Source organism: Clupea harengus, chromosome 17 (assembly GCF_900700415.2).
Source record: "Clupea harengus chromosome 17, Ch_v2.0.2, whole genome shotgun sequence".
NCBI classification, from domain to species: Eukaryota; Metazoa; Chordata; class Actinopteri; order Clupeiformes; family Clupeidae; genus Clupea; species Clupea harengus.
In genome coordinates, this window is record NC_045168.1 from 8,260,225 (window position 1) to 8,276,325 (window position 16,101).

Consider the following 16,101-nt stretch of genomic DNA (forward strand, 5'->3'; position numbering starts at 1 on the left):
GAGATATAAGATTGTACAGTCACCTTCTCTACATCCTTTTTCAGTGCTGTACCACACAGATAAGACACATGTTAAAGGTCAGTCAGTCAGTGCACTTTCATCATCTCATGAAATATGCTTTAGACTTTGCTGTTCAGACTTATTCCTCCTAAGTTAAACACTAAGTTAAACACAACGGGCTGACACTAGCATTTCACAAACTTTACAGGAGAACACATTGACCAACATTTTAAATATTGATTTGAAAGAATTCCTCAAAACTGGTTCAGAATTATGGATGAAGGAGGGGAGGGTGGGAGGGGAGGCTCCACTTGTGCCCCTACTGTTGAAAGACTTCTATCCACTGGATCATACAGGCGCATCCACAACATGTTCGTCAGTAAAGGCACACTGGATGTTCTTAATCTAGTGAATGAGATGGAACAGGCACACGCACAGAAAAAAAATGATCATGGGGCACGATGAGAGGCCTAGTAGACCATTTACTCAGTCAGAGGAATGTGAATACTTGCTTGTTTGCATTGACAGCTTTAGCTGGTGGGTTGAAGCTCAGAGCTTCTACTGATGCTGTTGAAAGGGCATTGTGAAAAAAACACAAAACGAACACAAAATGAAAAAAGGAAGACCCATATGACATACAAATTGACATACATTTTTGTCTCCCCATTTACTGAATACATCAGGTAGAAAAACCTTGAAAGAGAAGGCCTGTATAACTCCATCTGCAGAAATATTGGCACATTTCTATAATAATAATACTTTTTTTAAGATAATTCTTAAGATCTAGTAGAATCTTAACCTAATAAGGAAAAAAAAAACAAGCCTTCCGACAATAAACAATCCTGTGTTCTGTGTGAGAAGAGTAAAGGATGATTGTGAGAAGCTGAACATTTCTTCTCACTGTTACGAACATTCCGGACTGTTTATTTACTTTACTGCGAAATGCGGGAGTAAGAGACGGTGACTTCATTCATTCTCACACACACACACGCACGCAGCCACTATTACACAGCATCTTCCCGCAGGTCACATAATATGTGAACCCTGAACATTGTTGAGAGTGTTGTGGGGTGTTTTGTGGGTTTGTGGTGTTTGTTTGTTTCACGATGTGAGATTGTAATGGTGTCGGGTGTTTACCGCGAATTGGTGTATTGTTTGGTCTGCCGCGATATACAGCACTCATACATAATATTTGCATACACCTGCTGTTGTTCAATTATACTGATATACACACTGGGTACCCACATTCTCATCCATTTGCATTGCAATAACGTCCATAAACTGGTTAACATACATTTACTCAGGAGGGGAGGGAGGTAGAAGGACAGCTTTCCTGCTGCGAAGAGTTGTCTGTCACGGTAACACTGTTACGCTACATGGTGATATTGAAACTTTGTTTTTGTTTAAAGTACTTTGTTTTGTGCTTATTCGTACTTTTGCTAAATCCAGAACCTGGAAAGAAAATAAATCTTTTGTATGTAGGAAAGTGAACCACTGCTCCAGCAATTCTTTTAACCACCATCTCCAAGTCCACATCCCTAATCGTGGGCTGGCCGCGCCGGTCACTCACATTGATTGAGGAATACAGAAATTATAAACACAAACCATAATAAAGTGTGCTGGCAGGCAGGTAAGTATCATTATACTGTTTGTTTGTAAGGGCAAGAGGCCATGATAAGACCCATTTAATATATGTTTTTATTTGACAAGACAGGCCAATGTCCGAACCTGTGCTCTGTCGACCAGTATGAATTACGACCTTAGAAAAAATATATTGTGTGCATTTCATGATTTACATTTTTCAAGCGTCCGTCCCAGATTGTGCTTAAAGGACTTTTCGCCACAGCAGTTGTCTTTTTTTGCCATGTTCCTCTGCATGAGGTATGAGGTTGCTGTATACCAGGGGTGTCCAAACTTTTTTCAAAGAGGGCCAGATTTGATAATGTAAAGATACTCTGGGGCCAATCGTCCCTTCGGACATGTAAAAGTTACATATAAATAATACACAATTTTCATTGTCACAATTATCTTTATTTTTCAAATGGCAATGTAACCAAATATACGCCACTCAGGCAGGCGTGAACAACTGTAAAACACAATTCTGCCTTTCATTCATATCTGGAGTCAGATAACATTAAACAAACTACATGGAATACCTTAAACTTTCATGAACTTCATTTTAAACAGGAGTTATAAGTAATGCTGTCTGTTGTCTGTTAAAACATGTGAATTTTGCTGTCTTTTACAAGATCATTCAGAAAGTAATAGTTTGTGTCACATCTACAGGTACATAACATCAACAGCCAAATCTTATTCAAGAGTTTAATAAAATAAGTGCCATAAGTCCAAGTGCATATATTAACTGTGCTTTTGGATTTTCATTGTTAATAGTGACAGATGTTACTGTTCAAAACACACATAATTTCAGATTGACCAAGAAACAGATAACTTGCTGACACTAATGAGAAGGGTGATACTGAGATCTGGATTTCAGTAAATAGGCCAGGTCGGGTTTGACGGCACTGGTTGAGATGCGTAAAATGTCACGTAAGTGGGAGTCACTTAGTTTTGACCTCAATCGGTTCTTGTTTAAGTTCATGACAGAAAATGTCTGCTCACACAAATATGCGTTAGCATGTTTTGTCTGGTAGTGTCTCTTTACATTGAATTCCTTAAACAAGGCAACCGCCTCTTGACAAATTAGGCAAACACAATTGCCTCGATTTTCAGTGAAGAAATATTGCAATTCCCATTTCTCCTGAAAGTGGCGGCCCTCACTGTCAACTTTCCTCTTTTTACTTGCCATGGTAGAAATGATCGGAGAAGGGTTCGCGGCAAGGTGTGTTTGAAAGTAGGTTGGACAAGTGTGCAACAGTAAAGCTGTACTAACTATCACGCTGTTGCCTTGTTCTCGCGAGACGAACATTTGAACGATGCCAAAGTAAAAGTCCAATACTCTAGCGGTTGAAGGAGGAATTGCATTTGAAAGTTTTATTATTTATTTAACAGTGCTGGCGGGCCATAGATAATACATTATAAGACCGAAGCTGCGGGCCATATGAAATCTGACCGCGTGCCGCGATTGGCTCGCGAGCCGGACTTTGGACACCCCTGCTGTATACAGTCAACAAAGGCCCCCGCATCTTCCAAAGCAAGACTTCAGGAGAAAGAATCCACAATGCAGTGGTAAATATGATGCTGGGAAAATAATGTATTTATTATCCGGAGAGGTCCTCCTGAGGATGGGCAGGCTCGCCAACTGCCACGTTATAATGGCGGTCGTCCTCGGTTACCAGGCAGACACAGGGCCAGTCCTGAATGTGGTCATCAGGGTAATATGTGATGAACTCCTCTGTGTCGGCCATGTAAAGGCGGTAGGTCTTGATGGTGTGGTGCAGTGTGTGACCCAGGAGAAACATCTCCACCTATAAGACAGAAAAGAAGAGAACAACTGTTGGTTGCTATATTAACGCAACAATCTGATACAGCTTCCCATCTGGAAGTGAAAGGGTGCATTGCTACAGGCGACACAGATGCCAGTAATGTCATACAACTTGTTTTCTTCAAATCCGCATTTAAATCACAGATCACAAACATATGGGTGCACTAACAAGAATCCATTTTAGCTTAGGATGGTAACTTAAAAAGATACACAGGTCTTCTAAGACATAACAAACACAACAACAGACAAAAAACAACAACATCAGCAAAAGTCCCTCTGACCCCTCTCACCTGCTCCATGCCTCCACTGAAGCCCACCTGGCTCAGGTGGTTGGTCAGGAACGTGCGTGGACATGAGGAGGTGTCGCGGGCGTATAGCAGCCAGCAGAAGATGGGCACGTCATCGCCCTATGGCGACGTGCAACTCCACACCACAGGCTAACATCAGTAGCTTGAGTGCCTCCATGAGACCAAATTCATCCTCGCTGCCCTGGAAGAGCTGCTCACACACACGCCTGCGGCCCTCCAGCCCAGGGGAGGCTGCCGCTGCATGCCACTGTAGACAAACAGACAGGAAAATGCATGAATACACAGCAACTCGGCTGCGAAAATGTATGCCTTACAATAATGACTGATATGGAAACACAACATATTGACAACCGCATAGTACCAGTTAACACACTATCCAACCAATGTGACAATGCACAAATGCTTGTACCCATTTCTGGAGAAGGCCCAGGTAGTGTTCCATTTTTGCTTCCACTTGTCTGCTTGCATATGTCAGGAAACACCCATCTTTAATCAGACCATAACGAGACTCAAGCTCTTCTGGGATCTGGGAAAAAGGCAACAGCAAAATGTAACTGTCCAGGCCTGAGGTCAAAAACAGATATCATGTCATCTGTATGGTATATTAAAAGTCCTGACCAGAACCCCCTACGTACACTATGATAGAGAATTAAAATACTGCAACATACCACACCATGGTCAACAGTGAATTACATTTACATACATCTCCACTTACACAAAATGAATAGATCCACAACAGCCTTTTAAAAATATTAACAGATATGAATTTCTTGGGAGCCATGCAGTCCATTATAAATAAAACAGTGATAACAGACCTAACTATGAATAGCCAGCTAAAGGGTAGGGGAAATGGGCATACCAATAAGAAGCTCTGCTGCTGGAGCCACTCAGGAAGCTGGGTAGTGTTCATCAGCACCTGGTACAGGGTGGCTCGCAGGGCACAGTAGTTGTCTCCTCTGACCCGCCGGATGCATCCAAAGCTCTGGGAGAGAACAGCGTAGCCCTGGAGAAAGACACACACATAGAGGGACAGAGTGAACGACATTTAGTGGCGGGCTGGACGGCTTCTCTGGACCAACTCATTTAGTGGAGCAATGAGTTCACAGGGATAAAGCACTGGAAGCAGTTCTATTGAAAGTAAATACTGCAGCCAGCCAACTTCTATACTATTCACTACAACCTGATATCCACTGAGAGAAGGCCAAATAATTCAGGCTACAGCATAATGTTACATGGCATAGATATTTGAGGCAAGCTCATTATTTTGCAGGGTAAACCCAAAGAGACAGACTTATAAGTTGTCTGTAACACACTTTAAATGTACAATGTACTGTAAAATGCAAACGGAAAATGTAAAACAAACCTTTCTGATGACAGTGCTTTTGGTGGTCTGCCCTTTCCACTCCCTCTCACTGTAAATCAAAATGGTCACAGGCGACTCAAGACTGCATTGGTCCTCCAGTCGGGGAACTGCATTAAAATTGACAGGAGACAGTTACTGACAGTGCAAATGGAAAGACTAAATATAAATAAAGGAAGCACTTAAGGTTGTTTACCCGTAATTTCCATCCATCTTTGCCTCTCCTGCCATTCCGCAATCTCCTCCTCGCTACGATAGGAGAGAAAGGTAAAATGAGTCAAATAAAATACAGATGATATGCTAGCTCCTTGACCATAAATGCTTTAATTAATGTTTAGCTTTAACTGATTTGATCCAAAATCGTCTCGTTCATCTGGCACGGTCAATTGTTGTGCAATTGACATACATACCAATCAAACCAGGTCTCACTCCCATCCGATGCCGGGCTAAACCTGCCAGCGCTCCCAGGTCTCTCATCCTGGGAACTCACGACCTGACCTCCATCAGTGATTCCAGTGGCAACACTCTTTGCCTCCACGTTTAGCTTATGCTGCTTGGACACCTGGGATTTCACAGTCTCTTGTCCCTCCAACAGGTCACCCCGTGAAGACACAGTGCTCAGGCCAGACACCCAGTCCTGGGGGGCCGAGTCTGCAGCAGAGCCTCTGTTCACGAACAGACAAAAAATTGAGTACTCTGATAAAGAGATGTATATTACTAAAACTGAAACAACACTGCCAGATGTTACACATGTATATGTACACATACATATGTATTTCAGTCTAAAAAATGCTATATTTGCACACAAATCGGATGTTAAATTGGCCAATCTAAACCAATGAAAAGCAATAGCAATCTTAAAGGTAAAAATGTATTCTGATTAACACCTCTAGAATGGATTCTAATTCACATTGTGTGAAACTAACTGTCAAATGAGTTGTGTCTGCTTGTCTTAGAATGAAATTACCGTTGGAATTAAAAACACATTGCAAAATTCCACCAGTATTTTGTTGCCATCTGTTGGCAGCAGTGCTCAACACCCGCTACTTGCTTAATCTCAGTGTGTATAGCTTGTTCAGCTGTAACTAAGGGGAGGTTGCTGTTCAAGTCTTCACTATTGCAAGGTTCCTCTGTGAAGTTTGCGTCCTTGTGAGTCCTATTTTTGTCCTTGCTAACTTTCACATTGTCAGCCATAGGAAGGCAAGACATTGAGAAAAAACTCAATCACTTTCTTCAAAACTTGTGTACTGGCAAACAAACATGTTCATCCAATATCTCCCAACAATTCTTTGAGTGGCCATCTACCATTGGTCTAAACAACTTAGTTGTGTGTCTGACCTAAACCCTGATCCATCACATGTAACAGAAGTTCTATTATAGGACTAAACCAATCAAACTAACATGCTCCTGACTCACCTTGAAGAAGCATCAGTGAGAGCAGAGAAGAGTTCCGGTCCACTCTCAGGGTACTGTCCCTCCATGCTGAACACTTCACCATTATCACCACTCTGCTGCGAGATAGCCTCAGCAAGCTTAGCATCTATGAAGGGAAAACCTGTGCCAAGTATGTCGGGGATGAGCAGCCGCTCATCCTCACTGGTGTGCAGGGGGACATCCTGTTCATAATCCATGGCTGCAGAGGGGTCTAGCAGTGCCTGGTATCCAAAAATGTCCAATTGAGCATCAAACTCCCAGGGAGCCTCATTCACCGCCTCCTCAGCCAAGGAATTCTGAACCAGCAGGTCCGCCAGCTTTGCAGCTGGTATAATGGTTGAAAGGTCCTCTTGGGTAATGACATCCTCAACAACCTCCTTGATTGATATACCGCCATGCATGATAATGTCATCATATTGGACTTCATCCTCTTCCTTGGTAAATGGTTCCATGACTGTGATGGCTAAGCCTTTGGTAGTATTTGCCATCTTGGAGGAAGCCTCCTCTGTTAAATGGGCCACTGGAAGGGCCGAGTCAAATCCAACAGAAAGGCATTTGGCTGATTCCACTCCAGGGGCACCATACATGACACTCTGCTGAAGTTCAGCATGTGCTTCCTTCTTCACTGGTGTCATCAGCGGCATAGTTTCACTGATCTTAGCTGAAACATTATGAGCCTCTACCTTGACAGAGCAGTCCAGGGCTTCTCCATAAAAACAACCCTTGAGTAAAACTTTGCAAGGGGCATATCAAGGTGGAACTTCTCAGCTGAAACAGCCTGGCTTCCAAGCTTCTCGGAAGAAGCAGCCTGGCTCTCAAACACGGCACAAGAGGACTGGCTCTTGATCATGTTGCCAGCGACCTGGCTCTCGATCACTGTGGAAGTAGCCTCTCTCTTGATCATGGTGGGCATTGCCTGGCTCTTGATCACTCTGGATATTGCCTGGCTCTCCAACCTGTAAGTGGCAGCGGCCCGGATCTCGACCACAGTGGCAGTGACCTTGCTCTCGATCAAGATGGAAGCAGCCTGGCTCTTCATCACAGTGGCAATGGCCTGGCCCTCGATTAAGGTGGACATAGCCCGGCTTTCGATCCTGGTGGAAGTGACCTGGCTCTTGATCACTCTGGATATTGCCTGGCTCTCCAACTTGTCAGTGGCAGCAGCCTGGCTCTCGAGCACACCGGCAGCGGCCTTGCTCTCGATTGCAGTGACAATGGCCTGGCTCAAAATCCCAGTGGAAACAGCCTGAGCATCAGTCATGGTGTGAATTGCCTCGCTCTCCAGCTTCTCATTGGACACAGCCTGGTTCTCCTTGACAAGTCCTTCAGAGGCCACAATCTTAATGGCATTTTCCAATACGTTTTGCACCACTCCTGCAGCTACCTCCTGTTCATATAAGAGTGTGCTCTTGTCCAGAGCAGAAGCTGCATTCACATGCACATTACTTGCCTCAGGCTTTACCTGCATGGACAAAGCATCTGCCTTATCCTGCAAACCTGCCTGACGAGGGACCACCTCAGGTTGAGAGCCCTCCGGTGGTAAGCCTGGTTTTGACTGTTCAGTCACCTAGTCTTTTGTGGGTGAGGGTGTCTCAGGGCTGCAAAGTCGGTCAGAGTGAGTAAAAGTGAGTAAGGGATTGTCATCAACAGTTAACACACATTGACCCATTCCATGAGATTATCAAATATAGCTATATACAGTATTACATTCACAGGGTACTAAAGGCAAGTATAAAACATTCATATTTCATTCCACATATTTCAGGAGGTAGCTGCAAGAACAAAACAGATTAGTGCAAACAGCTAAAAAGTTAGTAACTTCCTTTTTCTTTTCACAGGTCACATTTCAGGAACAGGTACGTATCTTTTCTTTTCACAGATCACATTGCAAGAACAGGTAAGTATTTTCTTTTCACAGATCACATTGCAAGAACAGGTAAGTATTTTCTTTTCACAGATCACATTGCAAGAACAGGTAAGGATTTTCTTTTCACAGATCACATTGCAGGAACAGGTAAGTATTTTCTTTTCCTTTACATTTTTTTTTTTTTTTTTACATTACAGGAACAGGTAAGTGAACACCTTTTTCTTTTCTTTTTTTTGTAGGGCAGCGATCCGCCTACACCCTTTTGCACATCATTTACAAATCAAGATCTTGTCTTGGTTTGATTGTGCGACCTGACCGTGTGGTGTCGCCAGTCTGATCGTCTCTGTCTGGAGGTTCAGCAGGCTCTTGCTGATGGGCCTGTGTGTTGTAAGCAGTGTTGATCTCCTTGCTTACACGGAGGTGTCGCCGGTTGCGTCGGTAGGTTTGACCCTCTCCGGCTTGGATGTGGTAGCTCCCGTCTGTGTGTGCAGGATGCATCACTGTTGCAGGTCTCCAGGATCCATCCTCCTGCCAAAAACGGATTGGTGCGCCTGTGGGCAGCTGGGGCAGGGGTCTGGCCGACCTGTTGTAGTATGCCTGCTGACGTTGTTGGCATACCTCTCTCCTTTCATGTACAGCCTGTTGACTGGCGATCTGTGGATGCAGGTGCTTGGCTGTTGCTGGCAGGATGGACCGCAGCCTCCTGCTCATCAGTAGCTGAGCTGGTGATTTCAGGTTGTCTACTGGCGTGTTGCGGTACTCCAGCAGGCTCAGGTATGGGTCTTTGTTCTCTGCTTTGGATTTATCCAGGATGCTTTTGGCTGTCTGGACAGTTCTTTCCACCAAACCGTTGCTCTGCGGGTAGTGGGGGCTTGTGGTGGTGTGAGTGAAACCCCATGACTCTGCAAAGAGACGAAACTCACCCGAGCTGTAGCACGGACCATTGTCGCTGATGATGGACTCGGGGATCCCGTGTCGAGCCATTGCTGCTTTCAGTTTCATGATGACAGTTGATGACGTGCAACTGGAGAGCTTCTCCAGCTCGAAGAACCTGGAGTAGTAGTCTACGATGACAATGAAGTCCTGTGAGTTCCATGTGAATAGATCTGTGCCTATCACTTGCCATGGCCGCTCAGGTATGGCGTGTGACTTCATTGGCTCTTTGGGGTTTGCGTTGTGGCGCTCTTGGCATATGCTGCAGGCTGCTACAGCCTCTTCCATCTGCTTGCCCATGCCAGGCCAGAAGAGTAAGTCTTTTGCACGGTATTTGTTCTTTTCCATACCGAGGTGGCTGGCGTGTACGCGTCGTATCATGTCCTCCCTGAGCTTTTGGGGGACGATGATCCTCTCACCCTTAAACAACATGCCGTCTATCTGTGAGATTTCCTCTCTATGGTTCCAGTATTCCTGGATGCTTGGTGGGCACTGTTTCCTTGTGTCTGGCCAGCCAGTGAGTGTGGCTCTTCTTAGCGCGGTGAGCTGTGCATCTTGAGCAGTTTCATGTTCGATTTCTGTGAGCCTCGTGTCGCTCACGGGCAAGCTGTTGAGAACCGTGTGTACTTGGGCCTCCATCCCTTCCTGCAGGGCACGGCCCTGGTATTCGATTGACTTACGTGAAAGCGTGTCGGCCACCGGTATCTCCTTCCCAGGGCGGTGCAGGATGTGGATGTCTGAGCTGGCACATACCTCTCACGCTCAGTGCTCCTCCACCATACTCTGTGAGTCTGTGTGCTGCTGGTTTCAGTCGCACGTCCCTGAACATTGCCTGAAACACGCTGGTGGGAATGGTGTTGGCTTGCGCCCCAGTGTCCAGCTTGAATTTTAGCTTTTGTGGAGGTGTGCCTATCCCCACCTCTACATAGGCCTGCTCATTGCTTTTCCCATTGTTCTCGACGGTGACGCTGTCTAGGTACAGCGCTGTCTGTTTGTTGCTCTTCCTCGTCTCTATTGAGATGTTATCAAAGTGCAGATCTGTTTCCTCCGTGAGGTCTTCTGCATTTTCTCCTACAGCATGCAATGTGCCGCGGTAATACCTCGTCTGTGCTTGCGAGCTAGATTTGCAAACTTTAGCAAAGTGGTTCAGCTTCTTGCATTTGATGCATTGCTTGCCTTTAGCTGGGCAGATGTTATTAGCGCCGTGCAGCCCTCCACAGTAGCTACATGCCTTAGCGGCGCTGCTAATGTAGCTTTCCCGCTTAAAGTTAGCGTTCAGTGGCGTATGTGCTACGTCTCGTCTGTAGCTAGCGTTAGCTCTCCGGCTAATTTCGTGCACTGTTTCGTGTGCTTTGCTACTCTGGCCCATAGACTTCAACTGCTGTTGGGCTAATTCGTGCGAACGAGCTATGTCTATGGCTTTCTCCAGCGTCAGGTCAGCTCCCTGGCATAAAAGTTTTTCCCTTACCCGGGTCGAGTTGGTGGCGAACACGATGCGGTCCCTGACCATTTCATCACTAAAGTCATTAGGGTATACACAGTCTTTCACCAGTAGCTTCAGCTCCGTTATAAATTGTTCGAAAGACTCACTGTCTCCTTGCATCTTTTCGTTGAAACGGTACCTGCATAGATGGGGTTGGCTTTCGGTGTGATGTATGCCTTGTATCTATTGTAGTACGTGTCCAGCTTCTTGCCCTGATCCTCGGTGATTGTCCAAGTGTTGTAGACATCGCGACCTTTTTCTCCTATCCACAGCAGGAGGTAGCTGCACTTCTCTTCCTCGGTCTTCCTGCGCAGGGGTCCCTTGAACATTAGCTCCGTCGTCTGTTGAAACCGTCGCCATGCCTCAGGTAAGTTGCTAGCTTCCCAATCCATCCTTGGAACTGCCACGCCATATGCATCCATTTTTTCTTTACGCGGTAAGTAGTTTATCCTCTATGTCTGACACCATGTAATGTTTTGCCCTCTGGCATACATAAACTTAACTTATATGCTTTAGTATAAACTCAGGCTGACGACCGACTTTACCCCGTGATGGTTTATTCACCGGGGTTTTTCCAACTGCCGTCAATACGTCATTTCTCAACGTACACCTTGGGCTACGGTGTGCACCGTGTGACAAACAGTCACAACAGATATTACACAAGCCAGTTACACTTTCTGACGACTAGAAGCTGAACAGCGCTTGACACTCTTATATCCGCAGGGTCCAGATTTAAAGTAAATGGCAATATTAGAAGGTCCACTTTACTAGAACGCTGCACTCGTACGCGCTCATAATAAAGGTTATCGAATGTTGGCCAATTATGACGTGTAGAGTAACTGACGTAAAAAAAACCTAACACGTCTTATCTGCCCATCAGGGGTTAATTTGTGCACGCTAAACGTTCGTCCTGTACTGCTTTTGGAATCCAAATGTCACTAATACCCAGGTTCAAATACATTTTTTACTGCTTCAAAATAATAATCAACTAGTACTTTAAATACATTTCTTGATAAAAAGTACCTTCATATCTTCCCTTAGCAGTTATTAGGCTACACATTACAACTTTAGAATAGAGGCGCAATGACGTCGGCATATTTGCCGACTCAACAAAAACACAAGAACCTTGCAGTATTTTTTTATCAAGTCATAACAATGAATCCATTAATAACAGACATGTTGAGAAATGAATGACAATACATGAGAGACAAAGGGGTGGAGGGTGCATTTTATGTCAGAGTGTTTTGTTATTACTAATGGATGCAGTGATGGCCACTTGATGCCTGTGCTTTGCTTTCCCTTATGACTGAGCCTTACGGCCCAATGTTGGACGACTTCAGACATTTTATGCATTTTCTGACAGAGTGCTCAGCAGGTCACATGCTGTGCGTAGGGCACCGAATGCACCAATGGGCACAAAAATAAATACATCAAAATAAATTTTGTTATCTAGTTATCTACTATATACCTTTCAGACTTCTATACCAGCAATGTAATATAGAATATACGTTCTATATTTCACTGAAATAATAACATGAAGGATTGTGGGGTCGCCTCCTCTCTCCCTGTGGTTTGGTTTGATTGCACCGTTCGGACGAGCCCTCATGGTGATGGTATGAAGGCTAGTATAGGCAGCAGTTTACGAAAAACATGATTGAATGATGATTCATAGTATTGCAGTTTGCTGGCTAATTTTGTAGATAGGTAACGTTAGCTAATGATTGATCATGCTTAGCCTCGAACAGAGCTAACATTAGACTAGTTAATCGCCATATAGTGTTATGTTGATGTAAAGCCTATTTCCAAAGTGTCATGTTAGTCCAACTTCATCCCTGAAGTTCCCAACGATGAACATTAAAGTCTCGTTATGGCACAAAAACTTCTCTAGCCATTTCTGGCTAACGTAAATAGTGGCCGATACCCGTCTATTTTGTGTTTGATTTACAAGTGGTCTAGTTACACTAAAAATTGATGGAACACAATTCCCAGTCGTTATGGAACATAACATTTGCTTTTTAAAACGAGACATGTTAAGTTGTAAAATACACAATCTATTGAGTCTTTTTGTCAAACTTGTTTTATTTGACTGTGTAGGCTTCCTATAACTAAAATTTAGCCTAGATTATCGAGATAGAAATTGAACTGGCAGGAGATGTGATTTCCAACATAACTTTGTGAAAATGTTTAGTTTGTAGCTACTGACGAAGTATTGTGCTTAAACATGAACTACCATATAGTTTGAAGTTACCCATCTGGACAACCTATCTGTCTGTTAACCCAGCATTGTTGGTCCAATTTATCCAGCAGCTTGGTTAGAATAGCAGTGTTAACCCTTTTGGATGGACAAGGTTGACCAAGCATTGGGTAATTACCCAGCGGATTGGTTAAAATAGCAACTGATTTTGCTGTGTTAGTCCAATGGTTACCCAGCCGTTGAGAATGCCCTCTGCAGATGTTCTACTTCTGGAGATCACGTGACGAGGGGTTTAACAAGATAAACACTTTATATTCCCACTTGGTGTGCAGCTACCAGACACCACTGAAACATGGATTACTCTTTGTGTCATCAGTTGTATGGAGATGTTTGCTATAGTGTACACATAACTGGACACTGCGCAGATGAAGGGCACTGTGCATGGTCACATTCAATCATACCCTCGAATTTACGTTCATGTGATGAAATTGTAAGAGCCATTAGAGGGGCTGCAGAGAATGTCCTTTTCCTGTGTCAGGAAAGTGTCAAAAAGCCACAAATAAATGCAGAGATGTTCACAATAGCAAGAGGTTTGTAAATGCACTTTCGGTAGTCTGTAAATAAATGTAACAGCGTTTAAATTTGTGGATCGCATTTATATGTGAATCAGGAACTACATTTATGAATTGCATGACATTCATTTGTGAATCGTGTGACATTTATTTGTGATTCACAAAATACATTTGTGAATAGCGTGACATTTATTAGTGAATTTCGAAACCATTCTTATTCCATATATGTAGGCCTATGTGTTTTGTTGCCCAGGTGCGCTTTCGCAATACTGTTTCTTATGGTCATGTCAATAAAGTAAGTCTATTTGAACTTGAAATCAAACTGAGAGCGAAAGAGAGAGATAGAGAGAAACCTTCACTTGACCTAGGCCTACTTGGCAGTCAGTTCACCGTAGGTAATTATTGGAGGAAGGGCTATCTAGCTTGGGTTGCTATACAGTCACGTCAATAAACTTTTTAGGCATAAGCATAATTCGATACATTGTATAATACCTACATTCAAATAATTAAGACCTTTGTCAGGTTTTTTAATGGCACACACGACACACTGGAACACACACATGCATATATAGAGGCGACACAGGACACACACACACGCAGGTAAGCCTGGGATCGCGGTGAATTTATTTTCTGCTTTTTCCCATCCTGGACCATCCTTCCTCAAGGACCCCCCAGGAGCAGTGGGCAGCTTTGCAGCGCCCGGGGACCAAGTGAAGTGAACTGTCCATCTTTGGTCAGGGATGGACATGAGTTCTGTTATTTTGCATGTTTTTACTGTTGGGGTTCTTAGTGGAGGAAACCCCTTGTGAACACGGGGAGAACATGCAAACTCCACACAGAAAGGCCCGGGAGATAGCCCACCTGAGCACTGTGCACTCTGGGGAGGACCACCCAGAGCCAACAGCACCCCATGCGGGAATCGAACCCATGACCTTCTTGCTGTGAGGCAGCAGTGCAAGCAACCGAGCCACCGTGCCGTGATTTACCTTGAGTTTTTTTCTTGAAAAAGCCAAGAAGGCTAGATTGTTTTTTTTTATCTCTGTGCACACATCTCTGTGCCTCCAATTTTGTGTGCACTGTGGAAGTTACAATGAATTTCCAAAACGAAAAGCGAACCATTAATCAAACAGCACCAAGTTGGTAACATTTCTTTTTAACTGAATATTAAAAACAGACACACAGTAAGCACATTTTTTGTTTTGTTTTGCAATTCAACTGAATAAAAAACGATATAGTAAGGTAAGCCTTTTATTTGCTTAAGTAAGACTTGAGAGGGGGTTGTAGCTCAAACTGGTCATTCTTGAGGCCGTGTGCCAATACTGGCTAATACCACTTGGGAAGCTCCAGAGTCTGTTCCGTGACCAGTCAATGCTAGTGCACCACTAGGGGGAGCTCCAGAGTGTTCTGTGACTTTTCAGTTCCACCATGGAGCATCAGTCATGGTGTGAATTGCCTGGCTCTCCAGCTTTTCATTGGACAATGCCTGGCTCTCTTTGAAAAGTCCTTCAGAGGCCACAATGTTAGTGGCAGCTTCCAATACGTTTTGCACCATTCCTGCAGCTACCTTATATAAGAGTGTGCTCTTGTCCAGAGCAGAAGCTGCATTCACATGCACATTACTTGCCTCAGGCGCAGGGCTTGCACAACAACAGCAGCTAACTGTATTCCACATATTACCCATATTGTATGCTGGGACCTGGCTGGGATTTCAGGTCCTCAGGCAGGGGACGCAGCCATTTGTGACGTCCACTAAGTGGAGCTGATCTGTGTAAATGGGAAAGATCAATGGGTTCATAATTAGTTAACTGTTACTTTTAAAATCAAATCAACTGTGTCCCTGAAAGAATGGACTCTCCCTTGTACTTCGCTTTGGATAAAAGTGTTTGCTAAATTACTAAATGTAAATGTAAATATAAATTAATTGTATAGTGTAATGTAAATGGTCAGTCTTGTTAAGATTAAACAAGTGCTTAGTAAGTACAGTATTTACCTCTGAAATGGATGAAGTGGAGGTATAAAGTGGAAATACGTCAAAATTGTAGCCTACTTAAGTACTTGAGGAAATGTATGTAGCCTTTCTACCACCACTACATTAAAGTATAAATTCAAACAAATTTTGAAACTGTTGGATTTGTAATTCATTCCCTACTTGCTCCTGAAGCTTCTCTGGTTGGTCTCTGACAGACTGTGTTTGCCACCAGGAAGTTTGGTAGATTTCAAGCCAGTTACACTTTCTGACGACTAGAGGCTGAACAGCGCTTGACACTCTTATATCCGCAGGGTCCAGATTTAAACTAAATGGCAATATTAGAAGGTCCACTTTACTAGAACGCTGCACTCGTACGCGCTCATAATAAAGGTTATCGAATGTTGACCAACTGTGACGTATAGAGTAACTGACGTTAAAAAAAAACAACATGTCTTATCTGCCCATCAGGGGTTAATTTGTGCACGCCAAACGTTCGTCCTGTACTGATCTCTTGGAATCCAAATGTCACTAATACCCAG

At 43.9% G+C, this 16,101-nt stretch overlaps 1 pseudogene; it reads right to left on the minus strand.

Moving 5' to 3' along the window:
* Nucleotides 1-2,009: 2,009 nt before the first annotated feature.
* On the minus strand, nucleotides 2,010-8,501 carry LOC105889275 (annotated as a pseudogene).
* Between the last annotated feature and the right edge of the window lie 7,600 nt (nucleotides 8,502-16,101).